The sequence below is a fragment of the Oreochromis niloticus genome, linkage group LG2 (assembly GCF_001858045.2).
Source record: "Oreochromis niloticus isolate F11D_XX linkage group LG2, O_niloticus_UMD_NMBU, whole genome shotgun sequence".
NCBI lineage: Eukaryota > Metazoa > Chordata > Actinopteri > Cichliformes > Cichlidae > Oreochromis > Oreochromis niloticus.
In genome coordinates, this window is record NC_031966.2 from 12,451,479 (window position 1) to 12,476,854 (window position 25,376).

At 37.2% G+C, this 25,376-nt stretch overlaps 1 long non-coding RNA gene across 1 annotated transcript in view; it reads left to right on the plus strand.

Annotated features, from left to right (window-relative positions):
- Positions 1-25,376, plus strand: part of LOC112847756 (uncharacterized) — a 50,155-nt gene that overhangs the window by 16,522 nt on the left and 8,257 nt on the right. The window contains exons 2-3 of the long non-coding RNA XR_003221517.1: positions 23,489-23,532; positions 23,723-23,860. This is a non-coding gene — a long non-coding RNA (uncharacterized LOC112847756). The remainder of the gene's footprint in view (positions 1-23,488; positions 23,533-23,722; positions 23,861-25,376) is intronic.

Here is a 25,376-nt window from a genome sequence, read left to right on the forward strand (position 1 = left end):
ACACTCATCGAAAAATCTTTTGTGTGTCATCACTAGGATAAGCATTTGTTCCATTCTGTGGGACTTTAGTCTGACGTTTGTATTGTTAACTTCTAACTTAAAAGTAATGGATTCCTACTTAGCACTTTCCTACCCTATCAGAGCACTGACAGACACAAAAAGTGATGATGCACTGGGGGATAGGGTTCATTTGGGTGTCTTCTGTGTCGTGCCCAAAGATACTTCAATATGCAGATTGGAAGAGTCAGGGATCAAACCATTGACCTTCCCATTAGAAGACAACCCACTCTACCTCTTGAGTCATAACCGTCCCTGTGAAGAGTAATGTAACAAATTACATTCCTGAGGGAATAATTAAGTTATATAATGCAGTACTTTGTAGAAAAATAACTATACTTAATAAATACACTATATTTTTTGGTAATGACTCCATCACTGCAACATAAATGAATATCATTACCACAGTGTTGTTGACAGTTATGCATGTCCCTCACTCATCTCCTGCCTTAATTGGTCGATACATTTTTATCTTACATAGGTTTAACCGTCAGTAATATTCCTATATGACACCTAATAAATTCTGTAGTAAAAGTAGAACTCGCAAACACAAAAAGTAAACAAAGTCAAGCCACAACAACAACAATAACAACAACAAAAAACTTTGTGAATTAATTCAAAAAGTGATGAGCTGGGGTAAAACAACATGACCTCATCAATGCTGACTGTCATGCTAACATTTTAATGAAAGTAATTTATTCAGTTATTAAAAAATATGCAAAACTGAAGATCACCTGAGGAAATTAAGTTCATTCGTACATGGCTCCATTTTCAATCAATCACTGTTGTAATTTTTATTTTAACGATAAGCTAGAACAGATGTATGACAACTAATTAACATTTAATAAAAATGATAACCTGCGAAGCCTTTCTTTATAATGAAATGCAATTATGACACCCCCACCTCATCCAGCACAAAATGCAGCTCATAATCATACCAGCATCAGTATAATGAGTTCATATTATTCTATACACTGTAGCCAGTGCACACAAATTCATAAAGAAGCTACTTCCTTTGTTATACTTCAGTCTATCTCCTAACTTAATTTACAGAATTTTATCAGCGTTTGAAGTGAGTTGGTAGTGACAAACTGTCACTAATACCTTTGTCTGTCAGTTGAATTTAATTCCCCATTAAAGTGACTAAGTGTGAATTGCCCCGCTATAGACCCCAAAGGCTCGTTGTTCGCAGCCGGTCTCATTAAATCTGTCAAATGCCCATTTCCGTGCACGGTTTCCTGCCCTCATATTTTAATGAATAGCGTAAAGATTACAATAGTGTACGGTTATAGATGGTTGTGATGTAGGGTGAAACCAGGGGTCTATACAAATAACTTCATCATTAGGGCAAGGTGGTGCCAGCATGGAGAAAATGTGAGACTTGAGTGAGATGTTTTGCACCTTTTTTCTTCAGTGGGTCTCCAAAATCAAACTGTACACAGTAAATTGCATGAAAGGACAAGACCTTTTATTTTTATGTCCACATTTAACTATATAATATTTCAAACTGTGTCTCACAACTGGTTACCAATTCATCATGTGCCATATGCCTACATCGCCATGCACTGCATTTAAAGTGTTGACCCTGTGCAAATTATACTTCACCAGAAACATTAATGTCTCACAATATAAACTGTTAATGGTTATTGCACTGCTCACGCAGGTGAGAAGCTTTATGCTTCAAACAAGGTCTAATGACCCCATAAGAACAAGACAAAGTAAAAATTATTAAAATGAGTGCAGAATAATACGGCATATGAAGCAATATCACTGGTTGGGGAAACATTATACATTTATATAGATTATACATGTGAGGCAAGGGCAATGTTTCCATATGCAAATCCACCATGGTTACAGTACATCCCATTATACATGATGGACGATCGGATAAAACCAAATAGTCCTGGAAAAAAATTAATTAATTCCTATATGTTCAATGTTATTAATACCAATACAAATTAATACATATTTTAAAAGCAATATTATCAATATAGGTATATATTAATGTTTTTCTATTAAATTAAATAAACCATTAAATTTGTTGACAGACTTGGAGACCAGCTCGCAACCAGTTAGCAACCCCTTGAAAACCTCAGATTGCTAGGAAAATACACATATTAAACAACCAGTGGGTAGTGGTTGCGAGATGAAATCAGCCACAAAGACGGTGCTGCAACAAAAACCTCATGATTGCTTTGTTCACTAGCTAATTGCCATGGTAACCAACTTTTCACTTTTGCTATTGTTTAGCCTTGAAGTTGGTGAGTATCTACAGACAAGTCAGCCTCTTCCATGCAAAAAAAGACTACCAGAACATCAACCTCACGAGTTAACCCACCTTAGGGATGGGAAGGACTTGGACTAATTGGTTTGCAGAAACCCAACATTCAAAATAAGAGATATGACTGCAAAGATTATTTGTAAATAGTGTTCTCCAGAATATTTGAAAAAAATAAAATAAAATAAAAAACATTCCACACTGAGTGACCAAATGGTGGAAATAATATTTCTGTGCAACAAACCCATACAGTCTGTGTGCAAAATATTACAGTTAATAAAGTGATAAATTACATGGCATAAGTTAAATAACAATAATGTAATAAGATTTGTGATAAAATATCATGAGCCAATATGCAGCAGGCTAACGAATCTAAACAACAACAGAATACATTTCAACACAACGTAACCTTCAAATTGCTCCTGAAAACCAGCCAGTGTAGCAGATGGCAGTCATGATCCAAACAGCAAGAGCAAATAGGGCCAGAGGCTGGTGTGTATTTGTGTATTCTATTCTTACTCAGATGTGATGTTAGACTTTTGTCATCCTCCACTACTCTTTATGTGAAGTTAGCTACTGTAGTAGTCCTCTGTGACTGTGAAAGAGTCTCTACTTTCACCTTTTACGCAGCTCCTCTCTCAGTGTACAACTCCACAGGGACTACTCGTGGTGGAGGAGATTGCTGCCTTTGGCTCCTACTTTATTTAAGCTCACGGTTCAATTGCGAAACTCGAGGGCATAACTTTTCTTTTAAGCTATTAAAAAGGCAAATTCGCTTCCTGTTTTTCTCCTCTCCGTGCTCCATTAACTTTATATATACACAATGCTCCAAGCCTAAAGAATCCTATCTAATGACCATAGGCACAGTGTTTGGGAAGTGCATTCTCACTGTAATCTTCAAACATGGAAAATACTAATAAATATTCTTAAAGCTTCTGTTGAATCCCTGGCTAAAGTTATTCAGTACTGTTGGCCCATAAATATTTTTCTTCTTGACAACACTCTTGGTTGCATGCCACTTTCTAGTACGACCATCAATAAACAACATTGGCCTTGTGCAGGGGGCAGAGTTACAGTTTATTTGTCGACTTCCCACCACAGATGTGAGGCTTCACTCTCCTTTTTGAGCGAGACATAAATCTAACAGACACTATAAGGTCGGAAGTGGAGATCATTAACAGCTTGCGCCGAGTGTCAAGTTTACCCGAGAAATCTTCACCTCCAAGGGAGACTTGGCCACAGTGTGCTTTTTTGTTGAGCAGCATTTGTACCCTGTTGCTGCTGGCAGGGGACTAATATCTTGTTCTTGGCACGGCTGCATCCAGATTTTTATGAGGTCTTCAGCCTGTGAAGGCAACATCCCGCTGAACCGAAAATTACCTGCTAATGCACATTGGCTAATTTGGATCTGGGGAGAAGGGAATTATGCAGCAATCAGCTTCAATCTAAACCTCGCTATGTGTGCAAAATGATTGTACAGTATGGGCAGCTAATGGCATTTTACAGCAATACCAATATAATATCATTCTGCCCCCCGCCCCATTTTTTTTTTAAACCAGCAGGAACAGATGCCATGCACATGTGCAACTGTGTGGATGCTAATTTAACTATACTATCATAAATGACACTAAATACATTTATATATATTTTATATTTTCATCTGATGGGATTTAAGTCTTTAAAAGAGGAATACTTCTTTAACATCCACACATTGGGTACTAAATCTTCACCAGATGTTGCTCCATTCTACTCAATACATTTACTGTACCACACAGCAGTGTAACTAAAGGTGAAAATATCAGGCATTTTCAATCAGCTTAATGATAGCATATGGAATAGAAATTAAAATCAAAACACATACAAGGTGAATTTTTGCTTAAAGCTTTATAGACTTTCAGATTGGGGTTGTTTTCACCTCAACTGTGGCCCTTGAAAGAATCAATATGCACGTACCCAGGGACACCCTAACCTGTTATGCACGAGTACAGGGATAAGATGTGAAACAGAGTCTAAGCAGACAAGTCCAGTAACATTAAAAACAAGCCTTTCAGCTTCTTTTAAGTCTACCTTTATTACAATACGGATTAAATTTGATGCTAGTGGCTCTAATATATAAACGTATTTTTTTCCTGAAAACATGCTAAAATAGATGGGAGTTTATATTAGTCCAAACTAATTAAAATACTAATAATATTATTATATTTTTAAATAGGTTTACTATTTAACAAATGCTCCAACAGAAACTGTACTATTAGCCAATTTGTTAAGTGGGGGAAAAAAATTGTAATACATTTTGGGTGTTAGCGCAAACAAAAAGTCAAATACACACACGCACACACACAAAATTCAGTGCACTATTTTTGTTTTCATGGAAATTAAGAGTGGAAGTAGCAGCCAGGTGCTGTTAATGAAATGCATTTGACTAATTGATCATTAGCAAGCATGGCCATCTCTATAAAAGCAGAGGTTTTGCCAGTTTATTGGTCTGGAGCATTTAGGTGTGTTTTAAAACAAAACTACAATCTTCCCTAGAGGTGGCATCCCAGCAATTTTGTTTCAAGGTCACAAAAACTGCAAAAAACTAGACATGACCCAAATCACTCCACCCTTTACAGGCCACAGTTTAAATGCATTTTAAATGTCCATTACTCTACAATAAGAGGGATAAAAGACAATGCATGGCTTGCACAGCTTAGGTTTCCAAAGTTGCAAAACTCATGGAACAGTGTCCTTTAGACAGATCCTTTAGATTGGGAGAAAACCACCCACACCAACTACCAAGCATGGTGGCAGAGGGCTCATGATTTGGTGCTTGTTTTGCAGGACCTGGGCACCTTCCAGTCATCAAGTGAACCATGAACTCCTCTGTATATCAAAGCATTCTAGAGTCAAATGTAAGACCATGATGATCCAAGCACCAGCAAATCTGCAGATTTGAACGTATAAACATGTCAAGAGTTTAGAGGGATTCTGTGACCTGCCATCATACACATCAGGACTGACATTAATAAATATCATTGTGTTCAGTTTATGTTGAAAAACAGTCAACTATAATACTCTGCATGTTGAAAAACCATCAGGAAATGACAGTCTACAGATGTGGAAAGTCTATTATAGAATTCCTTGTCCTCCTGAGCAGTCGTAAAGCTGCTGCAGGTAAAATTACTGTGATAAAGGTATATGCTCTCGCATTATTAGAAAAAAGAAACAGAAAAGAAGAAACAGACAAAAAAAGAGAGAATAATTTTTTTTTAATATACATATATATTTCATAACAAACGGGCAAAACCAGGGATACTCCAAATCAATGAAGTATGGTAGACTAAAGCAATTAAATATAATCATGACAAAAACTGATTATGCAAGTACTGAAACATACAAAATGTGCTTAAATCAAAGATAAATAAACTATTTATATATCAATTTTCCCTTATGGCCAGACATGACTAAATATGCAAATCATTCCATTAAATTTAAATCCTAAAGGTGACAAAGTGCTTTATATTGTAAGGTAAAGCCACTACAATAACCCAGAGCCCCAACTATAAGCTTAATAGTTAGTGCTATAAACCATTAAATGTCTCAGTGAGTTGGGTCTCAGTGATGAGCTTCTCAGTGGAGAACCCATAATTGATGATAATATGTATGAAGGACATGATGAGACAGACAATGAAAATGCAGTAATCTTTGGGTTACTACTACGTTTGTATTTTTGCACTAGAAAAGATTAAGATATGATAGAACTCTCATCCTTCAACAAAGATGATCTTAATGAAACTCTCCAAACCGGATGAATAAAAAGTAACATTTTTATTTTCCCAAATGTTTGGAAAGACAAGCTGTCATATACACTCAGCCCAAAACAGTAGTGTGTTTACTGCAGACCTCATTACTGAGCACCTGTTGACATCCTGATGGGTACTGCAGCCATGCGCTTTAATGGCTTTACAATGTTTCAAGGTAAATTGCTTTGAGATTGCTTATGCTGTAAGTTGAAGCTATAAAAATAAAACTGAGGCAAAAACAAAAAACAAAAACAAAAAAAAAAAACATTGTGTGGGAGTATCAGGTTGTAAGTGTGAAAAATACTAATTAATATTATAATACAGCATCAACACCTTTGTGTCTTTGCAGGTCTCTCTACAGAGGCTTTATTAAAGGTTTGAGAGACTGTAGTGTGGAGAAACACAATTAAACAGGCCAGAAAATTTGTTCTGAAACCCAGAAATTTCAACAACGGGCAAAGCAACTCTAGAGTTATTGGTATTGATCCAAAGTCTGTGTCAGCTCTTGACAGTTATATTATAATGGTTGTTTTCTACATTGTTTTCATAGAGCTTTTTCTTTTTTTTTTAAATCTATTTTGTTATGCCATTTAATAACTGATTAAAGAATAACTGCAAAATCCTTCGACAGTCCATGGAGAGCCTTAAGAAAAGAAAAGAAAAAAACCCTTTAAATTGGGCGTGCCACCCACTTTTTTTAAATCAATCAGAGAGAACAGTGGCATCCACATTTACTTTACTTCTCTTATCTTCTCTTATTTTGAAAGTTCAGTCAGTGCTAACAGCTAACAGTGGCCTTTGTTGACAATTTTCTTCCCAGATGTCTAGTGATTATAGCAACCCTTGATATCATCCAGCTGCTTTTTCAAAAAAAATCTTATAAAAGAACTGCACCATTGTGACCACCAGGCCAACAGTAGTCTCTGTTCTGCTGTGGAGAGCGCCACTCCAACCAGACTCTGCAGCAAGGGGAGAACTTGCTGGGCTGCAGAGCATGACAGTGACAAACGCTGTCAACTGCATTTGAAGACTTTGAAGTTGGAATCAAACTGAAAGATGTGGGACTCACTGAAGAGGCAGCTGTTCCCATGGGAGTCTTCCTTTTGAGTACACACACACACACACACACACACACACACACACGCAGAGCACATGTGACTGGACATTGGCCTTGGCAGCGATCCCCACAGAAATCTGATGTTTATGTTGTTCCTTTCCCACATCGCAAAAGTATGACATCATAACAAAATGTGATTGGTCACTTGCAATGTTGAACCTGGACCAACATTAATTATGACAATCCAGGAACAACACCAGCACGAGGATATCAGACACACGCACATAAATATCATCTATTTCTGGCAGTTTTGCAGCATGAAAGAAAATTATTCAAATCTACACCAACATGTAATTGGTTCTTGCTTTGCTTATGCTCCACCTCTCTAAAAATGTTTACATATTTGAGAGTTTTTACATAATCTCGCAGACAAACATAGAGAAGCATGGAAATGATTGCATTCATCAGATGAAACTTTGATCATAACGAGATGATGACATGATTAAAAAAATATAAATCAATTCACAATAAGGCCTTGCATTTAAAAGTTATCTTCATATTTATTCATACCCATCAAAGAGGTCAAGCAATTATTATGAAATCTTCATCTTAATGAATTCTGTCACCATCTCTTGCAATGCAGTCACTCCATACACATATTTTATGCATGAGCGCTGATATTTTGACAGCTATTAGCAGAGGTGATGTACGTACTTTACCTTGTAACTACAGATGACTTCTGGGAGTTCTCTTCATTAAAATGAGCCTGTGAGGGGAAATGCTGCTCGGTGGATGTTAAATAATATTGTTTTATTATTGTATCTTGCCACTTAATTATTTTGACACATTTCTTGTGATGGCACAGTAGTTATTGCTGACATCCATACCAGTAAAATGTATTTTAGCTGGACTGGACTGTAAATAATTATTTGGTTGTTGAGGATAATTGTTACGGCCTTAGCAGGGCCTCCTGTGAAACTGACCTTGTGACCTTGTTTGGGTGTGTCCTGCCATCTATCCTACCTTAGGTGCCACCTTTTTTGTACAGCTGACTCCCATCAGCAATTTAGAGTGCTTAAGGCTAAAGAAAAGTGAGTCTAGTGTCGGAGAGCCTTGTTAGTTTTTGCAGCTAGTGAGCTGTGTTTGTATGTGGTGGCTGATTGCTCCTGATCTGTGGAGAGGAGTGTGTTTTATTGTCCAACCATTTTTTTTTGACTTACTCTTCAGTTTATTGACCAACTCCTAGGCTTTGTTGTTTTCCTTCTTTAAAAGGTGAGAGCAGCTTTTCTGTCTCTTTTAGTTTGGTTTGTAATAGGGACATTAATAAAACCCTTTAATTTAATCATTTTGCCTCCCTGTCTCCTTTTTTTTCTCCAACCCAGACACCTTTTGTTACTTTCCCTCATCCCCTCGACTTTTTAGGGGAACAGAATCAAAAACAGCATTTTTATGTAAAAGCTGTGTTCTTCTATCTGTTGGGGGAGGAGTAGAAAGTTTCTAAATAACAGGAATTGAGATTCATAGCAATGTCCACATCACATTGGCTAATTAAAAGATCAAAGTGATGTCATCATGAACAATTTGCAGGTTTCTGGATGCTGTTGAAATGGCCAGTGTAATGAATAATTTCATTGCCTTGGTCTTTACTTGCATCATCTGACATTCTTTCCAAAGCGCCTTTAAAGTAAGGGAGGGTATTTTTGGGGAGGAGGGAAACATCAGGAAAGAGATGATTGTATTTCCTCTTTGCATCTACTGGATATGATCTTCCCCAAAAATGTTTGAAGTCCTAAAGCTCCTGTGTGAGATACCCGCTGAATCTCCAGTTAAACAAATCCACCCACTAATCTCCTGCACCAAAAAGTCCCAAATTCATCAAAACACTGTAACTGCTTCAACTTTTGCTTAAGTCATTATGATGTCTGACTTCAAGCCTTTGCACCCTGGGAACGGCTGTCCTTGCATGCATGTTCTGACAAAGAAAAATGACTCAATTAAAATCCGTGGTTTGTACTCTATAGAGCTATTAATATCTGCTGACCTGAAATTCTCCAATGGGTTAAGTGAATGTTTGTTAGAGTGGGACACAGTTCAAAGCAGGAGTCATTGCCTTTGAAAAGTGTAATTATGGTGCTTAACATTATTACAGTTTAAAAGTACAGCTTGCCGGCCTGATCCCATGTGGTCATTTTAAGCACTAAAGATATTCTAACAATAACAAATGGGCATTAGTGGGGTCTAAGATATGACATACAGCCTGTGTAATTTGGTGGAAACTTATGAAACTTCAGCTATTCAACCAGCTAAACGGGTATTATTTTGTCAGATCTAACAGCAGATTTATAGAAATTGCACATCAATGTCAAACTGAACTGTGTTTCAAATCAGAACCTCTTTATATTGGATGTTTTGACACAGGTGTTGACAAATAAACCTTAATGATGGCTGTGGTCCGTTTAGGCAACATGCCAGTGAGCCAGCAAGCATGAGGCCAGGGCTCTAATTTTGGCACACCTAAACGAAGTGCAGCCACTAAAAATGTTATCAGTTCCACCTGTTTTTGACAAGCCAGACTGTCCGCTGTGAGAAAAACAAATACCTGGTGCATCAAACATCTGTTCTGCTAAGGCAGTCAACCGGTTTAAGAAGTCTAAGTCTACCACAGGAGCATAATATGGCTCAAATTAATACAAAACAAAAGTAATTGAAAATGATAATGTTCTGAAGACAAAAACGGTGATTTTTATTATTTCTGTGTGAAAATAAGGATTAAAAAAAACATCAAACACCAAGTCTTAAAGTCCTGTTTTGTTTTTGGTTTTTTTTTGGGGGGGGGGGGGGTTAAAAACCTTAGTGTTTAATAATACTTCCTAGATATGAGGTAAAACTAGCAGAGAACAGATTGATGTGCACACCATAAAGCTCCCATATAAAGCTTTTACTAGTTCTGTAACATTTTGAGTCCTTAACAACCTTATATGGAAGCTGTTTCCTGTGCAGATTATCTTTTATCCACTCCTATAATAACTCCACAGATCATTATCACTCAATTCTGCACCTCAACTGTCTCTCTAAATGTCTTTCAGCTCATAGAATTGGTTTTATTTTAAATTAGGGTAAATTAAAATGAAAATATTGTGCTTTAACGCATCCAATTTTAACGTGAGTGAACACTGGGGGGAAAAAAGTGCCACATGTGGCAAGAACAAAGCAAAAGGTTTCTCATGACTAGCACACCAAATTAGAACTAAAAAGGAAACTGAATATTTCCTCACACTCAAATTCATACTGGGTCTAACGTTTCTCCCGTTCACTGTTTGTTTTTTTATTTTTCTCGCAACACAGGCAGCTGGAACCGCAACTTGTGTTTGAAATGCTGTCTGTACTTTCTATATTTCGAGCCATTACATCCCTGACCAACAAAGCAGATTTACATTTAAAAGAAAAACTATTTGCACTTGTACACTTTATTATTTCTAGGTTGGTTCAGTAATGTTGGAGTTGAGTGGCAACCCTGACACTCCGTCTCTGCTGATGATCAATTTTTATCCAATATAATACCAGGCACAATGAGATCTCATAATGGCTCTATCAGACCAGTATTAAAATAGGATGGCATGCTCCCTGTAAAAGGGAAAAAAAATGGTGATTGCAGTCAATTTTTTTGCCAGTTGCGTAGTTCAGGCCACCGCTTTTGATCGCAAGGTGGTGTATAGGTCACTTGGTTAGAGGCAATCTGTTTACAAGCAGTTGACATCTGACTGACTGCAGCCACTCTCAATGAGATTGGCAAAGGTTTGCAAATACTACAATTTTTTTTTATGAAGACAGATTTCCAACATGCTACAGTCAATCTGAGTCAGTCTGCAGTGATGAATGCAACTCCTCTGCAATGCATCTCTTTGCAATAAGGGACTCAACTCAGTTGATTGACAGCCAATGGTTTTCCGGTCATTTTGTAGTTAAATTGTTATCATGTACCAACTAAATCACTATTTGTGGAGGACATTCTGGATTTCTGTTTCAAATCGATGAGGACATCGAAGGCAAACTAGTAATGTGACTTTCTGTTTAACCTGAATTTCTGTACATTTAAATAGCAAGAGATTTGTGACTCTAGAACGCTTATCACGGTTCATCACTCTTTCATCAAGAACATATTGTATTTACTTGACAGCTTGACCCCGAATGGCAATAAGATTCCATTTTACTGCCATTTTATCACCATCATGATGTCCTAAAATCACTTTGAAGACAGCAACTGGTGGAGTGGTCACAGATCTGGTTCCTCTCTTTAAAGCAACGATTTCAAATACAATGAAATCACAAATTCACTGCACGCAGTCACAATAATATTTCTCATAGTCAAATTAAATTTGTCTCCAACCACTTGTTTTCCTTAGTGTCACTGCAGTATAACTTATATTAAGCCATATTCTGATTGTTTTAACTCTTTCTCCCTCAGACTTCTATTAGGGTCAGCCTTGTTTCTCTTTTCTGAACTGAGTGGTTTGTCATATTTCAGGCCTGCTTCCAGAACAAAATTATTTGGTAAGAAACAGAAGTTGTTGAATGATCAGTTTACTAGAGATACGCTTGGAAAAACTTGCAGTCTCTTCTAATGGTAGTAAAACCACTTATTTATTGACATACACTGAGGCATCAAAACTTGTTGGTACAGGGGAGGCTGTCAAATGTCATCTATATGGGAAAAGAGTTCAAACTAATGATTACCAGAAAGGTCAGAAGAGGAAAAGAGAAGAACAAAGAATAGTTCATGTGTCTTAGTAGCTTTATTCAGAATACAAACTCACCTCTAATAAGTTCAGTGTGTCTCAAGCTAACTGCCCAGACAATGTGCCTGGTAGTTAAGACTGGTCTATAAAAGAGCTTTCATGCACTTTTCATGAACAAAGAGACAGAAAATGAGTAGAAAGAGAACTGACAGAAACAAATGCACCAAAGCTTATTGTGTGATGACAACTGACCCATTAGCCTTTGCAGGAGCTCTGTAAATGAAACTAAAAACTACTTGGGGAGCAGTTTATTTTTCCATTCTTCAAAAGGTCAAGTTTGAAAATCGTTTTAGTTTAAATCATTAGAAAACAACTAAGAACATCTATGAAGTTTTGTGCTGCACTGATGGTGAATCAAGTTATCATGTTAATCACAAATTACAAATAATACCAATCTGTAACTAAAGATGGGTGCAAAGTTATTTTCCCCCTGGGAAAAGAGGTAGTGTGGTTCAAAGATCCTATTTTGTGTTTATACAGTGATTCAAGCCTCTTGTCATTCACAGTGAAAGACAGCCAGTTAATGAATAAAACAGTAATGCAAACATGACTAAAGCTCTTGGCAAGCAACCAGGAGAGCAGGATGGTTGGGAGAAGAGCTGGAAGGCTGTTGTTTTTAAAGTCTTAGTAAATACTACCACTCAGCTGCAGCAGATATGGTTTCCCACACATCCCTTACAGCATACCAACCCCCGACCCTCAGCATCAGGCGACGTCAAGTGCCCGTTCACCAAATCAAGCTGAAGTCATGTTACTCATCTACAAATATCTAGAATGTAGTAGTGTCTAACTGTGCCTTCTACACTGATATATGAAGCATTTAAGTTGCTTTTTTTTAAAATAAATGTGTGTATATAATAAAAGCAACAACAGGATCTCAGCTTTATTTAATCAAAACAGCAGTCACCCTCTTCTCCAACTGCACTGTTGGCAAACTGCACATTTAAATATTTCTACTCATAACTGTTTGACAAATTTACCCATTGCCCCAAATGTTACACAAGTACAAAAGCAAATTACTGAAGCAATATAATAAGAATTATTGTATTACTTCACCACACTAATGCACTCACCTCATGCCTATTGCAATTCACCTAAACAGCAACAGTTGTGAAACACTGTTTAGAAGAGCCATATCGTTTAGCCCTCCCTGTTGCCGTCCTTTAACAAAGTTCATCTATTTCCAATATTATTTGCAATCACATATAAAAAGCCAAAGCGGTTTGAACACAGCCAAAAGAGAGAGGATGTTACTGCGAAATCAATGGACAGGGCTTTATTGCTTCAACATATGGGAGTTTGGGAGTTAAATCTTGCTTGGTTGCTGATTGAATTTTACAGCTAGAGCCTTCAGGAGAGTGCTGAATGGTAATTACCCCAATGTAGGAACAACCAGAGTGGAAAGAAGTGCTAAAAAAGGGAATGAGAATGAATAGCAGCAGGCCAATCCTTGGGTGTATCCCATCTGCTTTGAAATGTGGCAAGTTTAAAAAAGGACAGGGGAAGCTATAAAGGACAAAACTGCAATGGAGACACATCGTGGCTTTGGTTCTTAATGGGGTTTTAGAGTCTTTGTGAGGCAGAAAGCTTAACTTTTTTTGTTCACAGTTCACAGGGGCTGGGAGATTCCCAATTTCCCCAGCAATTCTAACAGTTTAACTGTCCAATTAATACCTTAGAATACAGCCAGACCTATGAATAATGTCATACAACCTGCAAACTAATCCCAAGAATCTAAAGTTGTGAACCCTTTCCTCCATTTTCCTCTTTGTCTCATGCAATTTTTTTTAAATGGGAAAGTATAGAGTCTGCACAGAATCAGTGCAGACAAATTTAAAGACAAGTGGGCAAGACAGTTGTTATTATCTTAACATGTTCATCATAAGTGATATACACTGTATTTGCTATTTCTATTTAACCAGGAACAATCAAAAGAAAGAAAACCATGGGCTTCATTTTGCTGTATTTTTCTTTATTTGTTTACATTTTTGACACAGATTAAAAAAACAACAACAACAACCAAAAAACAGATTCATCAGTAATGAAGGTCACTGGTTGCAGCCATAATTTTCTCCTAAAACTGAGGGCAGCGCTGTCAGATTCTTAATAGGCATTTAAAGTTTTGGTCTCAGTTAATATTTAAGAAGTGTCAGTTTAAACTAACCAATACACCAATTAAGAAGCAAAATAGTGTAGTAAATAAAAATTCATTTTGAAAACATCAAGGTTATTGAGATGTCAGCATATTAGTTAAAGTGGTGGGACACAAGGGCTCAGATTGTTTTGTTTTAACCAGCCTTGAAGTGCTTCCAGATGATAATCTAACCCTTTGGATGATAATCTAAAGCCTTTAAAGTAAACAAATGGTATTAAGGCAGTGATTTAAGGTTAAATTTAAGGTTCTTACTTTTCCTGCTCCAAAGAGGTGTGGAACAAATCTGTACTTGGACAGGTGCTGCTTGAATTTAGCACCTGGAGCATTACCTTTGCCTTGAAAAATGACCAACTGATTCTCTGCTAATTCTTTAAGTACAAGATCATCATGGTGATAAGAATGGGAGTCACAGATGCAATCCAGACCTATTGCAGTCCAAGCAAGGGAAGACTTGATTCTCTTCAAGACCCAAGAGCACCAATCATTTAAGGATCAGAAGTAGGATTTGTATTTCTCTTGCACTTAATTTGTACTGTGACATCATGGGCAACTGAGGGAGAACATTTAATGCAAATGACCCAAAATGCTTGGGCACAGTAGTCAAATAAATAGTTACTAAAATAACAATGATCAAAACAATTGGCAATCAAATCTCTGACACATGATATCAATTATCTAATTGCCGGGCTGTATTATACACAGTTGTGATTATGTTTTTTTTTTTTAAATTATGGTATTGATACCTGTCATATTTTGACTATTTGAATAACATTTTATATACTCTAACATCCCACATATATTTTTTTTCAGCTAGTCTCTTATTAGCAAGGAGTCACCACAGCAATATATTCATTTATTTGATTTTGCACAGATTTTTATGTCAGCCACCCTTCCTGATGCAAACCATGAAGGATGTTGTTGCCGCTCCTGGTCTCAAACCAGGAGGAGGAACTATAGGTAAACATGGTAACCTCTTTGCAACAGAGCCACTAAATCGTTGTTTAATTTATCAGTCATCCAAGTAAAAGTTTATTTAAGTAATTAAGAATTTCATGTTTTACACTAACAGGAGATATCTGGTGTGAAATCAAATATAAAATAAATAAATGTTAAAGCACAGGCAAAATTAGTTCTAAGGGAATTATGCAACACTTGGCCTTAATGAAAACATCGAATTTAATGTTGACTTTCAGCTTTGGAAAGATCAGTTGTACAGGGACCAGAATGTTCATACAGTTCAAAATTAGAACTTTAATTTTTATTTATTTTTTTATTTTTGGTCGTTGTTTCATCTTACAAACAACATGCTGGTTGACTCACACACACCAAATGTATCACCATGCCAAACTCATCAACTCACTTGGCAAAAAAAGACGATTGACTATTCAAAGTTTGTTTTTTTTATGCAAATGTTACAGTGGCAACTGTTTTCTCACAATTCGTTAGTAATATGTGCTTTGATTCACAAATAAAATAATTTATGTTATGATGGTTCCTGAAGTACAGACAGTGTTCTTTGGTGTGAGTGTTGTGAGGAGGCTGGTCATGTAAACATCAGACACCAGTTATGCCCAAATCTTCTCTCAAAAGGCAATGGTTGGGGAAAGTTTTTTTGTTTTTTGTTTTTATATCGTAGTTCTCCTATACCGTTATTCTGTTATCTTTTGTTTTCTGCCCTTGTTGAATCCCATGTCATTGCATATAGCCTGGTTAAAGATGGATGAACCACCTGTGAAAAAGCAGTTTAAACTTTGAAGACGTACACCCCGCCTTAACTTAGAGTCAGACCTGGCTGAAATGCAGCAGTGTGGGATTACACAGGTCAGGTCGTGCTCTGGTGCTGATGAGCTCTGTGGAGACTTGAATATTTAGGGTACCCACTGGTATCTCCTAATACCAAATTCTTCCCATGCACCCTGCATTGCTGTCCACACAGAAGGACAATTTAACTCATGGGTTTCTCCTTACTTTGAGGGAGGCAGTTGTTAGCTATTCATCTCCTCTCAGTTGGAGTTGCCTGCCAATTGAGTTCTCGGTGATAGTATGTTTTGCTTTCGGGTCTATCAACTCACTTGGCACCCAGGCAGTTTGTGACTGGTATTACTCTGCGTGATCACAGCCTGACTCACACAGAGTGAAAGATCAGGATTCACACTGGGTAAACCACAGGGTGCAATAGGATTACAGTACTTGAAAAGTCTGGACATGCATGCAACATCTTAATTGTGCAGAAGTGTAGTCATGAATTTTGTGTGGATGTTTTTAATGTGATTTAAAGTTGATCAAAAAAATGAACCCATGCAATCTGATAAAGTTGACTTTTGCTATTAAACACAGAAAGCTCTCAGATTCTCTTCTGATTGGCTGCTCACCACCTGAGGTTTGCCTGAGCAGCAAAAGCAGCAAGGAATTTAAACGGTCTGTTAACTTTCTATCCATTTTCCTTTTATAAACGTCGGTGGAATAGTGCAGCATAACAGTGCTGACAGATTTAATCAAAACTGAAGAAAACTCAAGTAAAAAAAGTTTGTGTTTTTATCAGATTATATTAATTTAATCCTGTTGTATAAAGATCTGTTACATGATCAGCTTTTAATGGGCACAAGAAGAAAAAAAGCCCGATAAAGTTTTTTAAGATGTTTAATTTGTTTAAGTTTGTCCAAAACACAAAAGTTCTCTTTAAAAAAAATCCAATGAAGAAGAACCTGCTATCAAACTCTAAGCTATGAGGTCTTACTTATTCGCCTTGAGTCATCCGAATAAAAACAGCTTTCAACAATTGGTTTTGATGGAGCAGCCAAGGTCCTAGCACTGAAGGTCTCCACACATCACATTATAAACCTCAAGGTTCTTAAATGTGGCCATAGCTTTCATTTTCAGACAACTGCATTGAAGAAAAAAAAATTGATTGTCGGCGCCCACTTCACAATACAGCACATAATGTGTCACAGGGAATATGAGTGGTCCCCAGTCTGCAATTTTCCCATGATCCTTATCTTTATTAGCTCATTATTTTCAGCAGAGCCAGCAGAGGCTGCTGATCTGTGGCATTTATGCAGGCAAGCAGAAACAGCCAATTAGTAAGTGCTTATCTCATCACAGATATGGGGGTGCAATAAGAATTAAATAGCAGGGTAAAATTTTGATATAAACACAGCTTTAATTGAGCTACTAATATATATATATATGTATATTGGTAAAATGAGGTATTGTAGTACCACATTACCACATTTTACCACTGGCTGCTTAGCCAGCAAAGCTGATGTCAAATATCTTGGCATTTTATAGGATGTAAGACAGCTTGCTTTTGGTGAAGGGCTTTCATAGAGGTATTAGTGATGAGAAGTTGCATGGCCTCTCAGAAAGCTATGCAGACCAAAAGAGAGGCTGCACTTTCACTGCATACCATGAATTTGTTTTGAGAAGTTGAGTTTGAGTTTAAGATTCATCACATTACCGTTGGTATCAGTGAATACTTGTTCTGTCTCATTCCCTTTTTTAAAGCTAAGCATAACTTACAAAATCTTGAATCAATGTGTTTTTGGTACATTCACAAGAAGGTTGTAGCAGATTGGAGAACTACACAGTGCAGAATTACACTTGTTATTTTTCTCAGTATTACTCATGTATGACCTGAAAAATCGGGTCCTTTTTTTCAGAAATTTCTCTCAAAATGCTGAAGATTTGCCTCGAGCCTAAACTGCGGGGAAATTAAAATGTAAGGAAACCAATGCCGAACAATAATGATATTATTCAGGCTCAAATACTGATAAGGCAGTTTAAAAGCCATGCAGCCTCATGTGGAGTGTTACATTGCAAATCCTGGGAACAAATGACATGCCTTCAAATGACTAACTCGACTGAATAGAGTTTATACATACTTCACAAACCACCTCTAATATTCTGCTTTCTAATACCAATTAGACAAACCACAGCCCAGGCATGTTAGGTGATCCAGAAGGTGCAGCTGTGAGAGCGTGTGGTTCTCTGTGTTAGCACTATGATTACCTGATTCATCTAGGGTGTACTCTCACCAAGTGTCTGCTGGAATAGGTGCTAGTTCTCCATAACACTAGGTTAGAACAAAAATCCATCCATAAGAAAATGGCCAGATGGGTAGATTTTTATCTAGCAGGATAGCAGTTTGCACTTATAATGCAGCATAGTAACTGCAACTCTGGGTTCTCAGCCATCTTTGCTATCTTGGTTAAGATATCAGACCCGCTCTGATACTCTTTTATTCCTGACTACACAAACATTTTTTTGACAATGGCCTTTTATTTGTAGTTTTACCTCCGTATACCACCACAGCGGATTTTAAAATCAATCAAGATGTGATAGAATTATAGATTAACAACAATATTCCATTAACCATTTAGGATTTACAGCCATTTAATGCATAGTTTCGATTTCTTTCAAATTTTCAGAGGAACAAAAGTAACAACTGCTTAACAACTAGTTTAATTGTAAGATGAAGTCTTTTTTAATCACATGACAAATTAAGCTGATGAATATTTTGATATTGCAATATTTTGTTCAACATATATTTGGTAGCTTATGACTGGAACTCGTAATATCAGGCCTGAAGAGATGTCAATACTAGTGAAAGAGGCCATCATTTGGCTGCAGGAATGGCAAAATCAGCAATCTGATATATTCTTTAAAAGAATGAATGCACTGGAGAGCTCAGCAACACCAAAAAGCACAAAAGTCTACAGAAGACAAGTAAAGCGGATGATTGCAAATTCTTTTTGCGTTTAGGAAAGACCTCTTCATATCATCTAATCAAATCAAGAACACACTCGAGGAGGTAAATGTATCATTGTCAAAGTCTACAATCAACAGAAACCTTCAGAGGGTTTGTAACAAAGTGCAAACCACTGGTTACACTGGAGAAAAGGAAGGCTAGATTAGACTTTACTAGAAAACATCTTAGAGTCTGCACAGCTCTGGAACAAAAACATCTTTTGACAGATGAAACCAAAATTAACTTGCACCAGAGAGAGAAAAGTATGGAGAAGGAGAGAAACAGCTCGTGACCTGAAGCATAGAACATTATCTGTCAAACATGGTAAAGGCAATGTTATGGCACTGGCATGTACGGCTGTCAGCAGAATCTCATCTGTAGTGTTCATAGACGTTTTGACTGCTGACAGAAGTGGCAGGATGAATTCCGAAGTGGGTACTGGGCTACACTCTGTGCTCAGATTCAGCTAAATGCTGCACAACTGATCAGACAGCACTTCACAGTGCAAATGGATAATGACCCACACTGCAAGAGCAACTTAAGGGAAAGAAATTGGATATTTTCAATGGCCAAGTCCATCACCTCATCTAAACCCAGTAAAGCATACTTTTCAGTTAGTGAAGGCAAAAATGAAGGCAGATGCAATAAAGGCCTAGCAGAGCATCTCGGGGGATGAAACACAGCACTTGTGATGTTACTGCATATGATGTGAGCTAGATAAGTTAGAGACTTCAAGAAGTCATGACTGCAAATGATTATGCAATTATTAAAACAATGCTTTTATTTAAATTATGTTAGTTTGCACAGTTACTTATGAGCCTCTGAAAATAGGGGAAAATGTATAAAAATGTCTGTATAACCTAAACAGTTAATACTTTTCTTGTTAAACCCCTTGAATTAAAGTTGAAAGTCTGCAATAGTGTAACGGAAGTAAAACTCCAAAAATTAAATAAAATAAAACACAAGTAGGTCACAGGCCCGTTTTAGAACACAATACTCTATGAAATTTGTCTAAATTGCCATTTTTCTATCACATGCACCTCTGCAATGGGACAGTTTCACTTCTACTTAAATCAGTTCAATTAATGCTTCCTAACTAGATGGTGTAACGTCTCAAGCTTTACTTAGCTATATGGCATGGTGTTTTGAATCCATCCGAGTGCAAACAAAACACGGGGGACTCACAGCTCAATACTCAAATACCTTGTATGCAAATTTAGGAGAACCAGAACTGCTGTAGTAAAGTGTCGTGGCATTTAGGGCTGAGAGCATTTCCTGTAAATTTCTTGGCTCTCTTAATTAACTGCTTGAGAGAATTTACATTCCTCTTAGAGCCAAACATAAGCAATGTCTGGGCTTGTTATTTGGGCAATTCTGTGATACACAGAGTAATTGGATGATTCAACCCATTTGCAAACATAGGAGTACTTCAAGAACAATCTCTCTATGGAAATTCATATGCAACCTCCATTTCTGCAAAGTAAAATCGAATGATTCACTGGTTGATTTGGCATTCATCTCATTAAATATTGTGGAGCATCTGAGGCTAGAGAGTTTCCTTGACATCTGTCTTTGAGGGACTTTCGTGCTAAACTGGCCATGAGACACTACACCAAACATTACTTATCAGATTATGACAGAACCCTATTGTAGAATGCATTTAATTGATTCATCATGAGTTTTTCTAAATGACTGAAACAAAGTACCATAAAATGTGCAATATGTCCAAAATTTCAGACAACACACACTACATATTAACCAAGAGCTAAAACTTTAGTTGGTGGAGCATTCGTAGTAATCAGAAGTGAATATTCAAAGCTTGTGTAACAAAGACTTGTGACTGATTTTAGAACTACAACTACCATACATTTCAGCTGCATGTAAAACAGAAGGTCTCCCAGCTTTTTCACTCACTCAGTATTAGAAATTTTCCCCCAGGTGGCGGCAGGTTGTTGCAGTGGTTAGCACTGTCACCTCTTGGCAAGAATGTTCCTGATTTGAACCTCCTGGACGGCTAGAGCTTTCGTGTGTGCAGTTTCCAGGTTCTCTCTGTGCATGTCAGGGAATCCAGCTTCTTCTCAAAGTCAAAGATGTGCTTGTTAGGTTAATTTGGGAGGTGTAGACATGAGTGTGTAGTTGCTTGTCTTGTTGCATTAGCCATGTGATGGGCTAGCGACCTGTCCAGGTTGTCTCACCCAGTGTCAGCTGGGATAGCTTCCAGGCCCTCATGAGCCTTAGCTGTATAAGCAATGAAGAAAATGGCTGGATGGCTGGAGTTGTTCATGTTTACGAATAAACCAAACAAACTGTATCTCTGGATTCTCTGCTCTATTTGCAAGTTGAGATGGGGTAAATTATAGACTTGGTATATTTTTACAAGAAGCACTAACCATTTTAGGGATTCCCTTATAGAAGAGGAGATCACCACTCAGGGTTTTTATAACTGCTATTGCCAACAAGTGACGACGAGTAAAATCATTCAGGTAAACTCAATATACTGCATGCAGCTCTGCAAAGGAATGGGTGCAATCAAATAACTTTTTGCATGTCAAATGATGACTATAGCAAGAGGTGCCAATTGGCACTTAGGAAGCAATACACTCATGAGGGAGACACTCTGTCCCTATGTGTTTGGCCTGTGATTGGCTGGCATCAGTTTGACATGTCTTATTACTGGCACATCTGGGGAGCTGGCAGCATTGCGCAGACCCTACCAAAAGATTATCGTAAACAGATCTCTGAGCCAGAATGGTGACACAACTGGATACAGCAGTAGATGGGTTTATTTATTCACCATGCACATGGCTGTATGCTTATATTCAGTGAGAATCAGCTATGAAACTTTTAGAGAAACAAATTGGAATCTTGGCAAGATAACCTTTTCTGGGATTAAAAAAAACAACAACAACAAACAGACAACAAAAACAAAGATGCCACGGGCTAAAAGTTTCACTCAATTATGTAAGGGCTAGTATTCATGTTTTGTTAATCTTTTGATATGTGTGGGAGGTGAGGAAAGAGGATTGGTTATATAAATAGATAAATACTGATATAACAGTCAAGGACAGAAGTTGCTGTTTTCAAAATTCAGGTAAATTAGAACCAAGTTGTCTAGTGTCATTTAAAGTGATAGTCCAAGATTTATTTATTTATATATATATATATATATATATATATATATATATATATATATATATATATATATATATATTTTTTTTTTTTTTTTTTTTTTTTTTTTTTTTTTTTTTAAGAGACCCAGCCAGGAAGAATTATACAGCAGACAGACCAAGATACCAGATGTAGTCAGTCCGAACACAACATTAAAGAAAGAACACCGACACCACCAGCAGCATGATCTGCCATCAGTTAACAAGCAGTGGTGGTTGAAACAACTTGCAATGAATACAATTTACCCTTCACTTCACAGTTCAAGTGACCACAACTGACAGCTTGTCCACCTGGATACATCCAGCTACAAGGCAAATTTACACACAAACCACAGACCTGCAGCAATTACAACCGGACCGAGCCCATCCCAATTATATCTAATTCATTCAGAGTCAAGCAGCATTTGTTCACCATTTCTCTCAGATACACAGGAATGTATCACAGACAACCAAAAACCTAGCATGGCATGGTCTACAGTGCGTTTAAAAAGATGAAGAGAAGTGGCAGGCCTAGAATCCTACAGCAGATGAACAGCATCTCAAAGTTATGTCCTTAAAAAAAAAAAAAAATCCAACTAAAATCTGTCACGGGATCTGAGTGATGCATTTGGCCCTTCAGTTGATCTACTGTTTGCAGAAGCTTCATATTCATAACAACATGAATCAGAAAGACTGCCAATCATTCCAAACAAAAGTGATGTACTATGCAGAGCAGGAGAGTAAAACTAAACAAAAAACTGGACAAGCAGTGCAATAGTGCTTTTATGTGTATGTGCATAATTTCAGAATATGTCTGCTCTCTCTATCTATATATATTAGAAAAGTGGGGAAAATAACTTAATTCATAGCTAGTGGGTTACAGCAGGGGTGGTCTAATTTGCATGAAAACCCTTTTGGACTCTTCTTAACCTTTTGCACACTATCAGTGAGCAGAGAGAACAGCGGGCATATCCTGTGAGGATTAGGTTCATGTTAAGTGGGTGTCCTGGAGCCTTGGAAAGTCTCCAGGCTGTGATTTCTTCTGTTAGACAGTGGAATGAGATACAGCTTCCACTGACCAGAGGCGACAGCAGAAATAACCTCAACTGCAGCTGGATTCTCTCTTTTTGATGGCAAGCACCCAAAACCCTTCATCACACGCACACTCCCCACACATACACGCTTTACCCACATGCTTTCAGCCGTTGGCTATTTGGACAGTGGGGCGGTAGGTCCAGAATCTTATTACCTAAGAGGAGGGCTGAGCAGCTGGCAGCCTCTTGAATTCATGAAATCTCAATATCTGTTGTTTGTATAGTCTGTGACACCGGGCAGCAATGATTTTGGTCAGCTGTAGTTGACTGTATGATAATATTCTTCTGATATATATATATATATTTTTTAAAGGTAATATATGCATACAAATCTTTACTTATTTCTGTAATTACACATGTCTTCTCACAACAGCACACAGTATAGTTGCCGCTGCTTCATAAAGGACCAGTTTAAAGGTTGGTGAATTCATTCAGAATTAGAAATATCTGCTAGTGACATAAGCCATATTTCTGTATTCAGTAAATGTACGTGTTATAGAATAAAATAGAATAAACCTTTATTATCCCACGAATGAGAAATTTGGGTGTTACACAGATAAATTTACAATCTGTTGGCAATCTAACTGATTACGACTGTGATCCGTAGACGTGGCAGAGCCGCCGCATACTGCAGCGCCGGAGCAGGTTTTATATCCTGCTTAGGCCAGCGTGGGACAGAACATCGGTGTTTGCTTTGTACTCTCAGGTGATGTCCAGGATTCGACAGAGGCATCACAAGTACAAGGTAAAGTCTTTTTTCCTGCCTGCCAGATAATGTCCAAGCCTCTCTGCCATACAAGTAATTAGTAAGTAAGTTGACATTACATTGCATATCAGTGTATCAGCACAAATCCCTATCCTACTGAGGAAAATGTGTAGGCTTTCAGCATATAGGTCAGGGTAGTCTTGAGTGCTGTGAAAGACATCTGGATTCCTTCTTCTTGGAATTTCTTTTAATATTTAAGTTTAATCACAAATATGCTGAATACATTTAAGAACAATAATCTGCTACATTCAATTAGAAATAAATACAAGGCTAATATATTTACCGATTTCTTTGTAGCATGTTACATGTGACATTCACTGGAAGTCAGTAAAAATATTTTCCCGGGGTGTCTAAATGTCTTTTTAATTAAGAAACTCCACTGACCCATTAATAGGTTATAGATATAATCCCTGATCTGCCTTATACATTCCAGTTTAGCTGAATTTTGCAAATGGTCAATAACAGCTGTTCTAATCAAAACTATTTTTAATAACTTCTCTTTATTTTTTAAGTGGAAAACTGTCAAAAGTATGGGAACATTTTCTTTGCCATTATATTCTTACTTGCTAATTAGCTGGACCTGTCAAGGAAGTTTCCAGCTCAGCTACATGAGATTCAATGAGTTAAAAAAGTAAAAAATAAATAAATAAAAAAAATGTAAAGCAAACCCCATACTCAGGAGGGAAGATTACTTTTCAGTGGGATCATTTTTTGGCCAACATTTATAGCATAAATTTCACTCACCAACATGTGCATTTATCTAACAAGAGTTTTCTCAATAGATCACAGTGCAATTCAAGCACTAAGTTTTCTAAGGACATGCAGAGTCTATCCAATAGCTATTGGTTGGCACAGCAGAAAGGAGCAGGTTGAGTCTATCATTCATAGATCCTCCTGGGACATAAAAGAAATCACTAAATTAAGTAGATGTACCGAGACAGAATGTAGCTAAATGAAAATGTCAAAAATAAAAATAGTTATAGAAAACATCATCATAAAATCTCTTCTGTAATGTACTAAACATCAAACATTGATGATATCTTTTCTGAGTAGAACAGAATGACATTTTCCTTTAAGGCTGACATGACATGAATAGTTTTGTGTTGTAGCTAACTGATGATTCATTTTTAGTCCTAAATCCTGGCTGCTAGCAAAAAGATAGTGACAAGAAAGTTCTGAGGTTACTTCGTCTTCAAAGACGAAATTCTCTACATGCAGTGCAAAACATGTTTGTCACATAGCTTAGAGGCAGGGTCTATCTGCTGAATCGATGAGGTCACCAGACACGTCTGCATTTGTCCAACAAGTAGATCAACCAGCATCTTTCTGGGTGATCCACGTGTCTAAAGAGCTTGTGATATCCACTACATATCAAAGGTGACAAATATTCCCTGTCTAAATTATTCTTTTATTTCACTTTTCCCTCATTTGCAATAAATAAATAAAATACAGAAAAAAAAAATCTGACCTGCTTATGTAAATAGCTACTGTTGAG